This window comes from Lissotriton vulgaris, unplaced genomic scaffold (genome assembly GCF_964263255.1).
Source record: "Lissotriton vulgaris unplaced genomic scaffold, aLisVul1.2 SCAFFOLD_1452, whole genome shotgun sequence".
NCBI classification, from domain to species: Eukaryota; Metazoa; Chordata; class Amphibia; order Caudata; family Salamandridae; genus Lissotriton; species Lissotriton vulgaris.
Window position 1 is genome coordinate 592501 of NW_028241677.1, and position 17578 is coordinate 610078.

At 48.0% G+C, this 17578-nt stretch overlaps 1 protein-coding gene and 1 pseudogene across 2 annotated transcripts in view; one reads left to right on the forward strand and one right to left on the reverse strand.

Annotated features, from left to right (window-relative positions):
* LOC147670591 (NXPE family member 1-like) overlaps nt 1–17268 on the reverse strand; it is a 138371-nt gene extending 121103 nt beyond the window's left edge. The window contains exon 1 of the mRNA XM_086948144.1: nt 17135–17268. The gene's annotated coding sequence lies outside the window, so the exon portion shown is untranslated. The remainder of the gene's footprint in view (nt 1–17134) is intronic.
* Nucleotides 5686–6966, forward strand: LOC147670592 (uncharacterized; annotated as a pseudogene). The gene has a single exon (XR_015303650.1). The product of XR_015303650.1 is annotated as an uncharacterized LOC147670592 (transcript).
* Nucleotides 17269–17578: the final 310 nt, after the last annotated feature.

A 17578-nucleotide genomic window follows, 5' to 3' on the forward strand; every position in this document is an offset into this window, starting at 1 on the left:
GATGCTGAAATATATAATGTGTTTAGGAGCAAGCAGACCTTCTAGTCTGTGATGACGTAATGTATCACAACATGACTTCCCATTAAAAGACTGAAAGAGTATTGGAAAATATGCATGCTACCCTGAAAAGTATGGTAAGAGCTATTCCTTCTGCTGCAAATGGTGGTGGGGTATGTAACACAGGAACTACTGGATGAGGCTGAAAAACAGGGAGGCTTTAGCGCTGCTAGCGCCCGGTGTGACAATCATTTTGTCAGCCCCGAACTGACCTCCTTCTCCATAAATTACCTTACTCCCATCCCCCAACAGTACCCTTTATATATCCAAAGCTTATCTCTGGCATACATTTATTTTGTATAGGTCTACTCATTGTTCACTCAGAGTCAGTTCTCTGATCAAGGTACATGTCAGTTTTGCGTTCTTTGCAGCAGGCATTTGAACCCGTTGAGGGCTCCAGAAGGAGCATTAATCACTGTCATTATCTTGACATTTTTAATGTTGCCTCAAGACTGATGGCCACCCAAGGAAACCAGCGGCACCTGCTTTCAAACTCAACATCTATAGTAAACACCCAGTAACCCCACCCCACACACCTCACCAGGTCAGTGCTAGGTGCGACTGCACGAACATCCTAAAGCTGGCCCCGATTGAACACACACACAGCAACAGCATGAATCCATCCTGTGTTATGTGAAACAAAGAAAACATTTAAAAAATTCAGTTGTGAGCTTGTGAATAACAGCACTGTCACCGACGTCTTTGTGCTGGTCGGTCCCTGTCCTCTCCTCGGCGCCAGTCTCAGCAGAGGAGGGGAGGGGCGGTCCCTGCGTGGGGGGCCCAGGCCCCTGAGGGCCACAGAGGTGGGTGACAACAGACATCGGTAATAAGCACCAGGACACCCCCGGGGCCCGGCGCACCCCCCACTCACACCCTCTGCCCTGCCAGAGACTCTCGTTGGACCAGAAAATTTGATCTATTTAAAGATCATAGGTTTTCACTTTAATGAGCGTTTCCTCTTTATTTCCATTAAAACGCGTTTTTCAGCTTCTGCGGCACAAAGTCATCTGCTCTACTTTTCGACATTAACTTCTTCAGTTACCCACCCCCCCTCACCCCCTCACTCCCCAGAGCTCTCTTACCGCCTCGTAGCACCGACCGGGTCCCTTCACTCCGAAGAGATGAGCAGGTGAATCCAGGAGCTCTGGCAGGGACCCAGCCCTACCGGCCTCCAGGGCCTCCTTGCCACCAGGGAGGAGCTCTGACAGGGGCCCAGCCCTGCCGGCCTCCAGGGAGGAGCTCTGACAGGGACCCAGCCCTGTCGGCTTCCAGGGACCCAGCCCTGCCGGCCTCCATGGACCCAGCCCTCCCGGCCTCCAGGGACCCAGCCCTGTCGGCCTCCAGGGACCCAGCCCTCCCGGCCTCCAGGGCCCCAGCCCTGCCGGCCTCCAGGGGCCTCCTTGCCACCAGGGAGGAGCTCTGACAGGGGCCCAGCCCTGCCGGCCTCCAGGGACCCAGCCCTGCCGGCCTCCAGGGAGGAGCTCTGACAGGGACCCAGCCCTGCCGGCCTCCAGGGACCCAGCCCTGCCGGCCTCCAGGGACCCAGCCCTCCCGGCCTCCAGGGACCCAGCCCTCCCTTCCTCCAGGGACCCAGCCCTCCCGGCCTCCAGGGCCCCAGCCCTGCCGGCCTCCAGGGGCCTCCTTGCCACCAGGGAGGAGCTCTGACAGGGGCCCAGCCCTGCCGGCCTCCAGGGACCCAGCCCTGCCGGCCTCCAGGGAGGAGCTCTGACAGGGACCCAGCCCTGCCGGCCTCCAGGGACCCAGCCCTGCCGGCCTCCAGGGACCCAGCCCTCCCGGCCTCCAGGGACCCAGCCCTCCCGGCCTCCAGGGACCCAGCCCTCCCTTCCTCCAGGGACCCAGCCCTCCCGGCCTCCAGGGCCCCAGCCCTGCCGGCCTCCAGGGGCCTCCTTGCCACCAGGGAGGAGCTCTGACAGGGGCCCAGCCCTGCCGGCCTCCAGGGACCCAGCCCTGCCGGCCTCCAGGGAGGAGCTCTGACAGGGACCCAGTCCTGCCGGCCTCCAGGGACCCAGCCCTGCCGGCCTCCAGGGACCCAGCCCTCCCGGCCTCCAGGGAGGAGCTCTGACAGGGACCCAGCCCTGCCGGCCTCCAGGGGCCTCCTTGCCACAAGGGAGGAGCTCTGACAGGGGCCCAGCCCTGCCGGCCTCCAGGGAGGAGCTCTGACAGGGACCCAGCCCTGCCGGCCTCCAGGGACCCAGCCCTCCCGGCCTCCAGGGACCCAGCCCTCCCGGCCTCCAGGGACCCAGCCCTGCCGGCCTCCAGGTAGGGTGACCAACTGGCATGGGTGCAAATTCAGGGCAGGAGGTCAAAACTTCGGTACAAACGGTACTTTTTACAGACAAATCAAAGGAGGTCGCGTAATAGTATATAAGTAATCCCATCTATATCCAAACATATTCATCCATTTGCAAACCTATCCATCATGTAACCTTCCATCCATCATTTCACTCATCCATCCATCCACCCTTTCACCCTATCCACCTGTACACTCATCCTTCCACCCATTCACCTTTTCAGTCATCCATCCATCCTCCCTTTCATTCATCCATCCACCCTTTCACCCTATCCATCCACTCATCCTTCCACCCATTCACCTTTTCAGTCATCCATCCATCCTCCCTTTCATTCATCCATCCACCCTTTCACCCTATCCATCCAAACACTCATCCTTCGAATATAATGGCCAACTCTTTTTACAGCGCCATGGAACTTCCATGGGCAGCTCTTTCGCTCCTTCGGTAGCAGGACTGTATGTTAGCCAATTTGTGCAAAAATACGTTTTAAATATTAACAATCCATACGTTTCCAGTATATTATACTGGAAACGTTATATTGACGATATTTTGCTGATCTGGGACATTAACAAAAACTTGACTACGTTCATGGAGTGGCTAAATGGTCAAGATCGCTGGCTCAAATTCACTTTTACTGCAAGCAATGAAAGAATTGACCTACCAGACGGAACCGATAAAAGACCTTTTAACTTGTATTACAACCTACTGCCCGGCAACCTATGATATACAAAAACTGATAAGGAAAAACTGGCAGATAATCACATCAGGCACTTTCAATTGGCCTAAGCCTAGATTCGCAAACAGGAGGACCAAGAATCTCAGGGATGTGTTAGTTCATACACGTCCTAAAAAAAGATCCACGAAAACCACCATCAGAGATGTCAATATGGCCCCAGTGACTGGCCACTTTCCTTGTGGAACATGTGGAGTGTGTACATTTACTAACACTACGAAAACATTACAACTTACTGAGGATTTGGTCTGGACCCAAAGACAGCACACGAATTGTAACTCCACTCATGTGGGGTACCTTGTGACATGCCCCTGCCAACAGAAATACGTAGGCATGACCTGCAGAAAGGTTAAAATACGTATAGGGGAACATAGGAGCAATGTCAGACTAAAGAAAAGTACGACAAAGCTCTGTACACATTTCGTAGAGGCTGGACATACGTGTGATGATCTCAGATGGACCATCTTGGAAATGCTCCATGATAAAAATAACAACGCAGAGCAGATACTGTTCGAAAAGGAACAAAGATGGGTGAATCGCCTCAAGACCCACATATCAGGGATGAATGACAATATCCCTTGACATCAGTTCTATTACCCTGCCTTTCGAAATATTCCCTATTATCCGTACAATAGAAAACAATCAGTTGAATATAATTGAATTTAAATCATCAAACTATGCTAAGTATGTATCTTTCTTACAATTCACAATCTACGCAAGATACCTAAGTGATACCATCATGCTAACGTCCCTGTTGACACAGGACCCAGCACTTCTCCCTCTAATTTGATCGCATGAGAGTCTACATATACATTGTCTATTTTTAAAGCTGTCCGCATATCATGGCTCATTGCAGCCATTTCTACTGATCGCAACTCATCTTTGACACGGATACGAATGATACCGCTAGTATTCACCTAATAATTGTTTTTGAACTCCATATTGCCAATTACAAGTGTTTCTCAACTTACTTCACTACAGGCTAATAACTCCGTAAATGTGTGTACAACTTGCCCTTTAAGAACCACCATCTTTCAGGTATGTTTACAATCTACTGTGAACCCCTCATCTATTTTTACAACTGAAGTTATAGACGAGGAAGAAGGACCACCCCCCTTACCAGGGGCAGAGTCAGCACTAGGAGCAAATGGTCTCCGACACATGGGTAAGAATGGCGTTTCTTTACTCTCCAAACTGCTGTTTTTTGTCCACGTTTGTTACAGTTTAACAGGGTGTTTTCATAGTCAGTACAACGTTTGTTTTACCATTTTAGCACGGACCAATTTAAATGCGACTCTTAGCAACCTGATGCGGAGAAATTGTCTCTTAACGAAGGTATTTACACTGTAATAATTGCTGAATATTTGCTGTTAGAAAACTCTTTACCACCTAACATATACGAAATACAAGATGCAATGGAATTGTCATTTCGTTCATAACGTGTATTCTTAACACTGTATTAGCTGGCGAATTCATACTGAACTTGTTTTTTAGTCCCTATGCGAGTAGTGTTACATACTGCAATCTGCGCGTTTGATGTTTACGGATATAATACAAGGTGATCAATGAGCGTACTTGTAGTACCAAACAGGAAAGATATACATAGAGAGCAATCTATGCTCCACGAAACGACCCTAGTCTTAGTGACCATATGGAACGTTATAAATTTTGGCTTAATGTTGACTGGCAGTGTCCCGACTTGGACCTATTTACTTATTCTCCTCTTCTTAGCTCTATTTTTCCAACAGTGCTCACAGTGTTTTGCACGCTATAAATAAGTGCTCTCGAGTTATGATGACCATTTATTTATTTATCATTTTTTTGTGAAGTACAAAGACTATTTGTATGTGTGCTATATGCTATCATAACTTTTTCATTGAGAAGTGCAATGTTAATTTTGTCCCCACAATGCAGGTAATTCAGTATGAGAGTCTCATACAATAATTGAAAACTACACAAGTTGTGTGAGTATCACTCCCCCAATTTTGTATTGTCCTGACAATAGCTCCACAGACCCTTTTTGGGCCCAGGAGAGCTGAACCATGTCAACCTACCTATAGAGACATATGGTAATCCAGTAACTCGATTACCTATATACTACAACTTTTAATTTTACAGTGCCCACCTCTTTATAATAAATTGTTTTTTTTGGGTGTGACACTGCTTTTTAACATATCCTTTGACTGCTCTACACACATTCCTCTGTAGCTGTCCCTATAATTCCTGGACACTTCTACACTTACCAGAGGTTGCCTCGGGCGAGGCAGGCATATAGCACGTCTTTTGATAACCCGATGACTATGCCATGACGCTAGATGAGGGGCGGATAAAAAGATACACCGCAACGTTAAGATCAAAGCGTCTATGAGGATTCTTAAATATAACCAATGGTTATTGTAGATACCAGTGTCCATTCCCATTTTGATTACCATATAAGCTGTTCAGGGGAACTGAATGGACGTGAATTCCTCTTCCCTCCTTTCTGATGAATGACTTTAAGCAGCGTACAGCTGCGGGAACAGAACACCTATGCTAAAAATCTTGCTAGCATTGAAGTGTGGTTTTTGGAACTTTGAGCATTGAATGATGGAGAATAATAACGGTCTAAGTTTCACTGGAAGTGACATTGACGAAATCCTAGCAGCACAGCCTCTACTACAAAATGCAGATTTTACACAAGCCATCGCGCAGACCGATGAATGGGATACTTTAACCAACAAGAAAAGAGAACAGATCCGAACTGCCATTCATGGGATTATTATGACTGAATACCTGAGAACAAAAACGGCTCCCAGAGGCCTATGGGTATCTAATGCACCTAGAATTTTTCTTCACGACCTAGCGTTTCGCCGAGACTGGTCTTCTATATCTTGGAAGTGTACTTTAGACTATTTAGTCCTCATAATAAAAACAGCCCAAAAGACTTTCAGAGGCACTATTAGTGGAGATACTAACATGTGAAAATCAACTGAAAAACAGTATTAACCCTCAGGTCTATAAAAAACGACTAGATGAGATTGTGAAAGAAATGGATGAAACACAGGAGTTCCTAATGCAAAATAAATTACAAAAACTGGCAAAAGACCTCAAAAAGTTTAGCCAGGAACGGATGCACCCCTACTCGAAGGAGGATTACTCAGGAACAAATAATGCCTCAGATGCAGAATCAACGGGATGGTCCTCCGATGGCTCAGAAGGTAACTCAGAGCAACCAATGCCGAGAAGGGGACGCAATAATTCAAGATTCCGAGGCTCACGACGAGGAAACAGAGGAAATAGATGGCAAAGACCAACTTTCTTTCCGGGGAACTCAATGCCCTTTTTTCAACCGTTTATGCCACACTTTGGTGGATGGATGAATCCCTACAATTCGGGCACGGAACAACAGCCACAAATGGGAAACCAATTGATACCCGTTTCCAACCACTTACATCAACCACAACAACCTTTTTTAGGAAGAGGCCAAAACCAATCCAGAGGCAGAAAGAAAAACTTGACATGGCAGGACCATCCACCCAATGTTCAAACACGAAGCATGTCATCAGCTCAGACGGATTCGAACAAGAAGAGTCACTAATTGGGAATCTTGCTGATATCATTCTAACTAATGAACAAACGGCCATCCTAAATAAAGGCCTCAGCTTTGTTCCAACCCCCCCTCTAGACCCTTTTAAACTCAAATGTGAGTTATCTGAATTTTGCAGAACGTTGAAGTTGAAAGCCTTCTTTGACGGATCTCCAATACAACCAAATGACGGTGACACAACATTGAGAAAAAAATCTAAATTCTCGCCACCAAACAATGCTGTCCCAATCGAAATACTAGCATTTGAACAGGCAATTCTAAAAGGGATTGATAATTTGGATACCAAGAAAAAAACGTATCAAAATCTTAACAACAAAGAAAGACGAGCCCTTGAAAAACCAAGAGACAATGATAACATAATTATAAAACCAGCAGACAAGGGGGGTGGGGTGGTTATTCTAACAAAAGAAGGATATAACCAGCAATGCCTTGCCTTACTGTCTGATGAGACATTTTACAAAAGACTAGATTCTGATCCAACGAAAAGACTTGTCAACACCATTGCAATAATGACACATGAAGTGGAAGTAAATGGATGGATTTCCAAGAAGGAAGCGGATTTTCTGACACCGAAAGTACCGAAAGTCCCATTCTTCTACTCATTACCAAAAACTCACAAGAACAAGTCCCCTCCACCGGGACGCCCGATAGTTTCGGGTATTGGTTCGCTCCTGGAGCCTCTCTCCAAGTTCGCAGATGAGTATTTGAAACCCTTAGTTCAGAACACCCCTACTTATTTAAAGGACACCCGTGACCTTCTGATACAGATAGCTGACAAAGATTTCAACCCTAACACAATGATCCTAGTAGGATTAGATGTTGAATCACTGTACACGAGCCTGCCACAAGATGACACGATGCAAATGCTTGAAGATCTACTCTTTATGGAAGAATGGCAACACCAGACTCCTCGTCACTTCATCCTAGAATGCTGCAGGTTGGCCTTAAAAGAGAATTACTTCGAATATCGTGGCCAACTCTTTTTACAGCGCCATGGAACTTCCACGGGCAGCTCTTTCGCTCCTTCGGTAGCAGGACTGTATGTTAGCCAATTTGAGCAAAAATACGTTTTAAATATTAACAATCCATACGTTTCCAGTATATTATACTGGAAACGTTATATTGACGATATTTTGCTGATCTGGGACATTAACAAAAACTTGACTACGTTCATGGAGGGGCCAAATGGTCAAGATTGCTGGCTCAAATTCACTTTTACTGTAAGCAATGAAAGAATTGACTTCTTGGACGTAACAATTTTCCATGAAAACGGGAAATTGGAGACAAAGACTTACACAAAACCGACAGCTAAGAATAGTCTCTTGTCATATCTGAGTTATCACCCTCGACCTCTCAGAGACAATCTCCCATATAGTCAGTTCTTATGTCACAAACGCAATTGCAGCAAAGAGAGTGACTATAAACAACAAGCAACAGTCCTAAGTAACAAACTACGAGCCAGAGACTACACGCCACTGGTAATCTCCAAGTGCAAGAAACTAGCAAAAAATCAGCCCAGTGAATGTCTTCTACAGACCTACTAGAAGGAACCGATAAAAGACCTTGTAACTTGTATTACAACCTACTGCCCGGCAACCTATGATATACAAAAACTGATAAGGAAAAACTGGCAGATAATCACATCAGGCACTTTCAATTGGCCTAAGCCTAGATTCGCAAACAGGAGGACCAAGAATCTCAGGGATGTGTTAGTTCATACACGTCCTAAAAAAAGATCCACGAAAACCACCATCAGCGATGTCAATATGGCCCCAGTGACTGGCCACTTTCCTTGTGGAACATGTGGAGTGTGTAAATTTACTAACACTACGAAAACATTACAACTTACTGAGGATTTGGTCTGGACCCAAAGACAGCACACGAATTGTAACTCCACTCATGTGGGGTACCTTGTGACATGCCCCTGCCAACAGAAAGACGTAGGCATGACCTGCAGAAAGGTTAAAATACGTATAGGAGATCATAGGAGCAATGTCAGACTAAAGAAAAGTACGACAAAGCTCTGTACACATTTCGTAGAGGCTGGACATACGTGTGATGATCTTAGATGGACCATCTTGGAAATGCTCCATGATAAAAATAACAACGCAGAGCAGATACTGTTCGAAAAGGAACAAAGATGGGTGAATCGCCTCAAGACCCACATATCAGGGATGAATGACAATATCCCTTGGCATCAGTTCTATTAACCTGCCTTTCGAAATATTCCCTACTATCCGTACAATAGAAAACAATCAGTTGAATATAATTGAATTTAAATCATCAAACTATGCTAAGTATGTATCTTTCTTACAATTCACAATCTACGCAACATACCTAAGTGATACCATCATGCTAACGTCCCTGTTGACACAGGACCCAGCACTTCTCCCTCTAATTTGATCGCATGAGAGTCTACATATACATTGTCTATTTTTAAAGCTGTCCGCATATCATGGCTCATTGCAGCCATTTCTACTGATCGCAACTCATCTTTGACAAGGATACGAATGATACCGCTAGTATTCACCTAATAATTGTTTTTGAACTCCATATTGCCAATTACAAGTGTTTCTCAACTTACTTCACTACAGGCTAATAACTCCGTAAATGTGTGTACAACTTGCCCTTTAAGAACCACCATCTTTCAGGTATGTTTACAATCTACTGTGAACCCTGTGGTAACGATGTCTTAGTAGCGCTCTAGTGTTCCGCTAGGCGGAACAGGAAGGAGCAACAGTGGAACCGGAAGGCGGCCATCTTAGGGCATTGGCGCCGACCGTTCCTGTGTAGCGGTTGTGTTTTCCCGGCGCTCCGGAATAAAAGTAGTTAAACACTTCACGAGTCCTCAGTTCTTTGATCTCCACAATGGCGACGAGGCTACTGGCATAAGCCGACCCACGGACAGCGTGCAGCACCGGATGTGCAGGTCCTGGAGAGGCTGCATTTTCAGACGGATCGACGCAATCGGCACTTGTGAAAACGACGGAGCGTGGCAGAGGGCCACAACGAACAGCGCACAGCACGCCCCTCAGTCTGCGGTGCACAGAAGAAGCAGGCAGTAGAGGTAGGCCTGCAGGCACCCCAGTCACAGAGCAACACGGGGTCTTTGTCCATGGTTACGAACCCAATAGCCTCTACACCAGCGAGCATAGCGATAGTGCCCGCGCAGCGGGGAGGCGGACCGAGGGCGGAGAGGAGCACCGACCCCGGTGTGAAGTAACCTAGCCGGGCAAGCTGGCGGAACTGGGTGAGGGCAGAGGGGAGTCATCCAACGCTCGCCCAGGAGAGGTAGCAGGCCCACAGGCAAGGGGAGAGGAAGTAACACACGCTATACCTGCTCCCGAGCACGCAGTACACGCAGAAGACAGTGACAGTGACTTGGAAGAAAGGGACCGGGCAGGGCAGAACGCGCCAGGTAGCCCCCCCGGGAGGACAGTCTCCATCCAGCCCGCCAGACGGAGAGCGGCCAACATGGCGGTGCCATCGTCGTCCCTCACACAACTCGTGCCTTTCCTGACCAATCCAGGGGAGCCGGAGAGGCTATGGGAGGACTGGAAGAGATATTTCCTCAACTACCTCGACGCTTTGGAGGAGGAGGCAGGCGCGCCATACTCCAGCAAAAGAAGAAAGACAATCTTGCTACACAACCTGGGCCCGGAAGGGATCAGAGTCTACAACACCATTGTGAAAGTAGAAAGAGATGCTACGGACACGGATGTATTCAGCCACGCCATCGCCGACCTAGATGCACACTTCAGGCCAGTGGTATGTGTAGCCATTGACCGATATAATTTTTTCCAAAGGAAACAAAAGAGCAATGAAACTGTAGATGAATATGTGGTAGCCCTGCAGAAACTGGCGCTCACATGCAAGTTTGGGACACTACATGATGACCTTATCAGGGACCAGATCATCATGCATACATCGAGCACCCTTGTCCAGGAGAAGCTATGGGTGAACGGAGATGCCCCCCTCAAAGAAATTTGGGCGATGGTTAAAAAGGTAGAGCTATCCAAACGATGCGCCCAAGCCGCCAAAAAGGAAACGGGTGGTTCACAGACCGTGTGCAAGATAACGACACAAGTAAGAGGAGAGCGTCCCAAGCCAAGAGAGCCCCAGAGAAACCAGGACAGCAGCGCCCAAAATCCAACCACTCGACAGATCAGAGGACGAACAAAGGAGGACGTCAGAGCTGCTACAGATGCGGGAGTTCCACGCACCTAGGAAATGACAAAGTATGCCCAGCATTCCGGGCTAAATGTTCGTATTGCGGTATATTTGGCCACTACGAAAAAGTGTGCCGCCGGAAACCGAAAGGAACAGCAGTCAAATACGTGGACCAAGAACTACAGGGCAAAACCACTGAATCAGAGGAGACAGAAGAACTGGAGGAAATACTGTACATAGACGTCCAGGTACTGGAAATGGAAGGGTCTGGAAGCGACAAGCCACGTTTAGACATGCACATTGGGGGAATACCATTGGAAATGATAGCGGACAGCGGTGCCCCAATCTCCATAATTCAAAGGAAAGTATGGGAGGACCTGTTTGTAGCAAAGCACGGTGGGAACCTGTGCCCCATGGACTTGCGTCCCGTCACATACACGGGACAGAAAATCCCGATGTTGGGATATTGTCCTCTATCATTTGAGTTCAGAGGCCGCCAAGCCACGTGCAAGCTGTACATAGCAGAGAAAGGCCCTTCGGTGTTAAGTTGGAGAGACCAGGGCGCCTTAGGCATTCAACTCAACCCGGGAGGAATCGAAAAAATCCTCCTTATGGATATGGACAGGAGAGATGACATCGACTCATGGAAACGAGCGTACCCAAGAGTATTCAATGGCCAAATAGGGGAGCTATCCAGATACAAGCATCTAATCAAGTTGAAAGAGGGAGCGACTCCTATAGTGCACAAAGTGAGAAATATCCCGATCCGGAGTAGAGAAGCGGTACAGCAAGAACTGGACAGACTCGAAAAGGAGGGGGTCATCAGAGCCATAGAGAGCGCGGAATGGCTTTCCCCGTTAGTGGTGGCCCAGAAACCGAATGGCAAAGTCCGGCTATGCGTGGACCTGAGAGAGTTAAATAAAAACATTATCATCGACAAGTTCCCCCTACCACGTATCAACGAAATGCTGTCAAAAACCAAGAACATCAAGTGGTTCTCCACAGTGGACCTATCATCGGCCTATCACCAAGTAAAGTTACACCCCTCGTGCACCCACCTCACATCGTTCATCACTCCGTTCGGCTGTTACAAATTCGTGAGGATGCCGTTCGGCCTAGCATCTGCAGCCGCGGTCTTCCAGAAGATGATGCACAAGTTGCTGAAGGGTGTGGAAGACGTCCAGTTTTTTCAAGATGACATCTTGGTGATGGGAAAGTCCATGCATGACCACAACGAAAAGCTTCATAAGGTACTCAAGATCCTACAGGACAATGGGTTGACAGCGGAATGGTCGAAGTGCAAATTGGGAGTAACATCAGTCACGTATCTGGGCCATGAAGTAAGTGAAGAAGGAATCAAACCCAAAACTGCCAACATGAAGGCTATTCAAGATGCCCCCACCCCGAGCAAGAAGGAAGATGTTCGGTCATTCTTGGGAATGGCCGAATACTACAGTAAGTTTGTGCCTCACTTTGCATCCAAAACGCACCACCTATGTCAGTTGCTCAAGGAGAAGAACAAATTCCTATGGGGTCAGGAAGAACAAGCGGAATCTGAATCACTGAAGAAAGAAATGAGTGCCACCATTCCCCTAAAAGGATTCGATCCCAGTGCAGAGTCCATACTCACGACGGACGCCAGTGACCGGGGCCTAGGGGCAGTCTTAATGCAACGGTCAGAGACGGGAGAACTACAAACTGTCAGCTTCGCCTCCAGATCCCTAGCCCCCAATGAAGAAAAGTTCAGCGTGGTCGAGAAGGAGATGCTGGCCGTCGTGTGGGCTATGGAACGATTCCGCCAGTACCTGTGGGGAGCGAAGTTCCTAGTGAGGACGGACCACAAGCCTTTGGTCAGAGTGTTAACGTCGAGCGGCCATGCACACGCCACACCCCGGATAGCAAAGATGACACTTCGCCTCTTGGACTTCGTGTACGAGGTGGAACACATCCCTGGACCACAGAACAAAGTGGCTGATTTTCTCAGCAGAGCGGCAGCCATGGAAGATGCGAATGACCACGAAGAAAAGAAATGGGAAGGTTATGTGGTTGCCACGATCCAAGAAGCTGAAAAGGCGATAAGTATGCAAGAGTGGGAAGAAGCATACAAGGAGGACGTAGATATAGAGGCTGTCAAAGGATATGTCATCCACGGATGGCCAGAGAAGAGGCATTTAAAGGAAGACCTCCGAAAATATTGGGAAGTGAGAGAGGAACTATCGTTGGCCGAGAACCCCCTCTTCCTGTTAAGAGGGGACAAAGTAGTACCACCCCAGGGCATTTTAGAACATCTAATGGCTGTGCTGCACGAAGGACATCAGGGCATCACCAAAACCAAGGCCCTTGCCAGACAAGCCTACTGGTGGCCGGCCATAGACATGCAAGTCGAGAGACATGTGAGGCAATGCGAATCATGCGCCAGGGCGGACAAGTCGCAAAGCCTAATCAGACCCCCGCTGGGAAAATTCCCGATACCGGATGGACCTTGGGAAATGCTGTCGGTAGACATTTTGGGACCAGTCCTGAATAGAGCAGGGACACAGAAGTATGTAGTGGCCTTAGTAGATAAGTTCTCCAAGTGGCCTGAAATTGAAGTACGAGAAATCATGGACACGGAAGCAGTGGTGAACTTCCTACAATCCACCTTCATAAGAGAAGGAATTCCGAAGGTCATCATCTGCGACAATGGACCTCAGTTCACCTCGGCAAAATGGACAGCCTTCACAGAGAGAAATGGAATTGAGGGGAAACACCCACCAATATATCATCCTTCAGGAAATGGCCAAGTGGAGCGGTTTAACCGCGTGATCATGGGAACAATCCAAGCAGCCATCAACGATGGTTTAGACTGGGAGAAGGAACTGGACAGGATGATTTGGGCATACAGGATCACACCAGGAAGTACCGGATATAGCCCCTTTAAGGTTTTGAGAGGGAGAGAAGCTTTCACCAAGGATAACCAGGCGTGGAGGAAGCTGGTGATTCAGAGCAAGTGGTCTCCAGCAGTGGTGAAGAGAAACCTGGAAAGAGCACAAGAGATCTACACGACACACTTCAACAGAAATCATAATGTGAGGAGAACGGAACTAGAGAAAGGGGACTGGGTGAGAGTCAAACTAGCGGTCCTCAAGAAGAAGGGCGAAAGCAAGTTCTCACCACCTTTACAAGTCCTTGAGCCGTATGCCCGATCGGCCTTGCTTAGCGACGGAAAGGTATGGTCACAAGACAGGATGGCCAAATGCAGCAAGATCATCAAATGGGAAAGTGAAGTGGAAGGAGGATCAGAGAATGTAGTAGAAGATGGAGAAGATGGAAGTAGCAGAAGGAGAAGTGAGAACGTAGAAGAGGGCATGCAGAAAGTAGAAGAGGGTGAAGATGGAGCAGGCGAGAGAGCAGAGAAGAATGAAGAGGGGTGCGAGGAAGTAATAGACAAAGATGGTGAGAGAGAAGTGGAACATGCAGCAAGAAGGGTACACGAATGCAATGAGAGTATGATGAAGGTGAGAACCAGAGCTGGGAGAGAGGTGAGGACGCCAGAAAGATTTAAGGACTTTAACATGGACTGGAAGTAAGAACTTATACTGTTGTATTGCAATGATTAAAGGGGGGAGATATGTGGTAACGATGTCTTAGTAGCGCTCTAGTGTTCCGCTAGGCGGAACAGGAAGGAGCAACAGCGGAACCGGAAGGCGGCCATCTTAGGGCATTGGCGCCGACCGTTCCTGTGTAGCGGTTGTGTTTTCCCGGCGCTCCGGAATAAAAGTAGTTAAACACTTCACGAGTCCTCAGTTCTTTGATCTCCACAAACCCCTCATCTATTTTTACAACTGAAGTTATAGACGAGGAAGAAGGACCACCCCCCTTACCAGGGGCAGAGTCAGCACTAGGAGCAAATGGTCTCCGACACATGGGTAAGAATGGCGTTTCTTTACTCTCCAAACTGCTGTTTTTTGTCCACGTTTGTCACAGTTTAACAGGGTGTTTTCATAGTCAGTACAACGTTTGTTTTACCATTTTAGCACGGACCAATTTAAATGCGACTCTTAGCAACCTGATGCGGATTAATTGTCTCTTAACGAAGGTATTTACACTGTAATAATTGCTGAATATTTGCTGTTAGAAAACTCTTTACCACCTAACATATACGAAATACAAGATGCAATGGAATTGTCATTTCGTTCATAACGTGTATTCTTAACACTGTATTAGCTGGCGAATTCATACTGAACTTGTTTTTTAGTCCCTATGCGAGTAGTGTTACATACTGCAATCTGCGCGTTTGATGTTTACGGATATAATACAAGGTGATCAATGAGCGTACTTGTAGTACCAAACAGGAAAGATATACATAGAGAGCAATCTATGCTCCACGAAACGACCCTAGTCTTAGTGACCATATGGAACGTTATAAATTTTGGCTTAATGTTGACTGGCAGTGTCCCGACTTGGACCTATTTACTTATTCTCCTCTTCTTAGCTCTATTTTTCCAACAGTGCTCACAGTGTTTTGCACGCTATAAATAAGTGCTCTCGAGTTATGATGACCATTTATTTATTTATCATTTTTTTGTGAAGTACAAAGACTTGTTTGTATGTGTGCTATATGCTATCATAACTTTTTCATTGAGAAGTGCAGGTAATTCAGTATGAGAGTCTCATACAATAATTGAAAACTACACAAGTTGTGTGAGTATCACTCCCCCAATTTTGTATTGTCCTGACAATAGCTCCACAGACCATTTTTGGGCCCAGGAGAGCTGAACCATGTCGACCTACCTATAGAGACATATGGTAATCCAGTAACTCGATTACCTATATACTACAACTTTTAATTTTACAGTGCCCACCTCTTTATAATAAATTGTTTTTTTGGGTGTGACACTGCTTTTTAACATATCCTTTGACTGCTCTACACACATTCCTCTGTAGCTGTCCCTATAATTCCTGGACACTTCTACACTTACCAGAGGTTGCCTCGGGCGAGGCAGGCATATAGCACGTCTTTTGATAACCCGATGACTATGCCATGACGCTAGATGAGGGGCGGATAAAAAGATACACCGCAACGTTAAGATCAAAGCGTCTATGAGGATTCTTAAATATAACCAATGGTTATTGTAGATACCAGTGTCCATTCCCATTTTGATTACCATATAAGCTGTTCAGGGGAACTGAATGGACGTGAATTCTTCTTCCCTCCTTTCTGATGAATGGCTATGCCAGTGACTCCAGTAGCGCTGCGAGGCACGGGTTCTATGGAGAAGTGTGGCTCACTGGTTAGAGCAGGCAGACCCTGAAGCAGAGGTCAGACCCGGGACCAGGGTTCAATTCCCGACGCGGCAGGGTCTGAGCCCAAGTGTCCACGGACTCGATAATTCTCGCTTCGGTGCCTGACCTAATCATGGGTTCACACTCTGCAACTCTGGGCATTAAGCTTGCTTAATCTCCACAACGGCCCCCCGAGGCGGGATGCCTGGCTTTCACCTTGGGGATGCCCTGTAGGGGCTATCTCACAGGGAAAAGCCAGGACGGGTTCCCATGGCAAGCGCTTAGAGACCCCTGGGTGATAAGCGCTATATAAATCCAATATACAATACAATACAATACAAGGCGCTATGCCAGAGACTCCGGTAGCGCTGTGAGGCACGGGTTCAAGGCGCTATGTCAGTGACTCTGGTAGCGCTGCGAGGCACGGGTTCAAGGCGCTATGCCAGAGACTCCGGTAGCGCTGCGATGCACGGGTTCAAGGCTTTTTGCCAGTGACTCCGATAGCGCTGCGTGGCACGGGGTTAAGGTGCTGCTAGCCAGTGACTCCTGTAGCGCTGCGAGGCACGGGTTCAAGGCGCTATGCCAGTGACTCCTGCAGCGCTGCGAGGCACGGGTTCAAGGTGCTATGCCAGTGACTCCTGTAGCGCTGCGAGGCACGGGGTCAAGCCGCTGTTAGCAAGTGACTCCTGCAGCTCTGCGAGACACGGGTTCAAGGCGCTATGCAGCTCCCAGTAAGTTCGTCGTAGGCTCTGCCCGCTCAGGTAAGGGACTTTCTCACCTTAAAAAGCTTCACGAAGCAGTGGGTGACTTGGAGAAAACGGAGGCTGTTTTACAGAAAATGCATGAATCTATCCCCTAAACAGGGCGGGTGACAAGTGTGCCTCAGCCCCTCCCCCTGTGCTCCCTGCTAGCATGACCCACTGACCCCTGGCAGTGTCCCTTGACTCCCGAAGCCCCAGGGACACTGAGCTTTGGGCTCACTGCTCCGAAAGTGTGCACATGTACACTCACCCTCTCTCTCTTGCTTGACGCTTTGTGTGATCTTGGGCACCTGTGCTCTGCACAGCTCCTTCTGACTTGATGCTTCGTGTGATCTTGGGCACCTCTGCTCTGCACAGCTCCTTCTGACTTGACGCTTCATGTGATCTTGGGCACCTCTGCTCGTGCACAGCTCCTTCAGACTTGATGCTTCGTGTGATCTTGGGCACCTCTGCTCTGTACAGCTCCTTCTGACTTGACGCTTCGTGTGATCTTGAGCACCTCTGCTCTGCACAGCTCCTTCTGACTTGATGCTTCGTGTGATCTTGGGCACCTCTGCTCGTGCACAGCTCCTTCAGACTTGATGCTTCGTGTGATCTTGGGCACCTCTGCTCTGCACAGCTCCTTCTGACTTGATGCTTTGTGTGATCTTGGGCACCTCTACTCGTGCACAGCTCCTTCAGACTTGATGCTTCG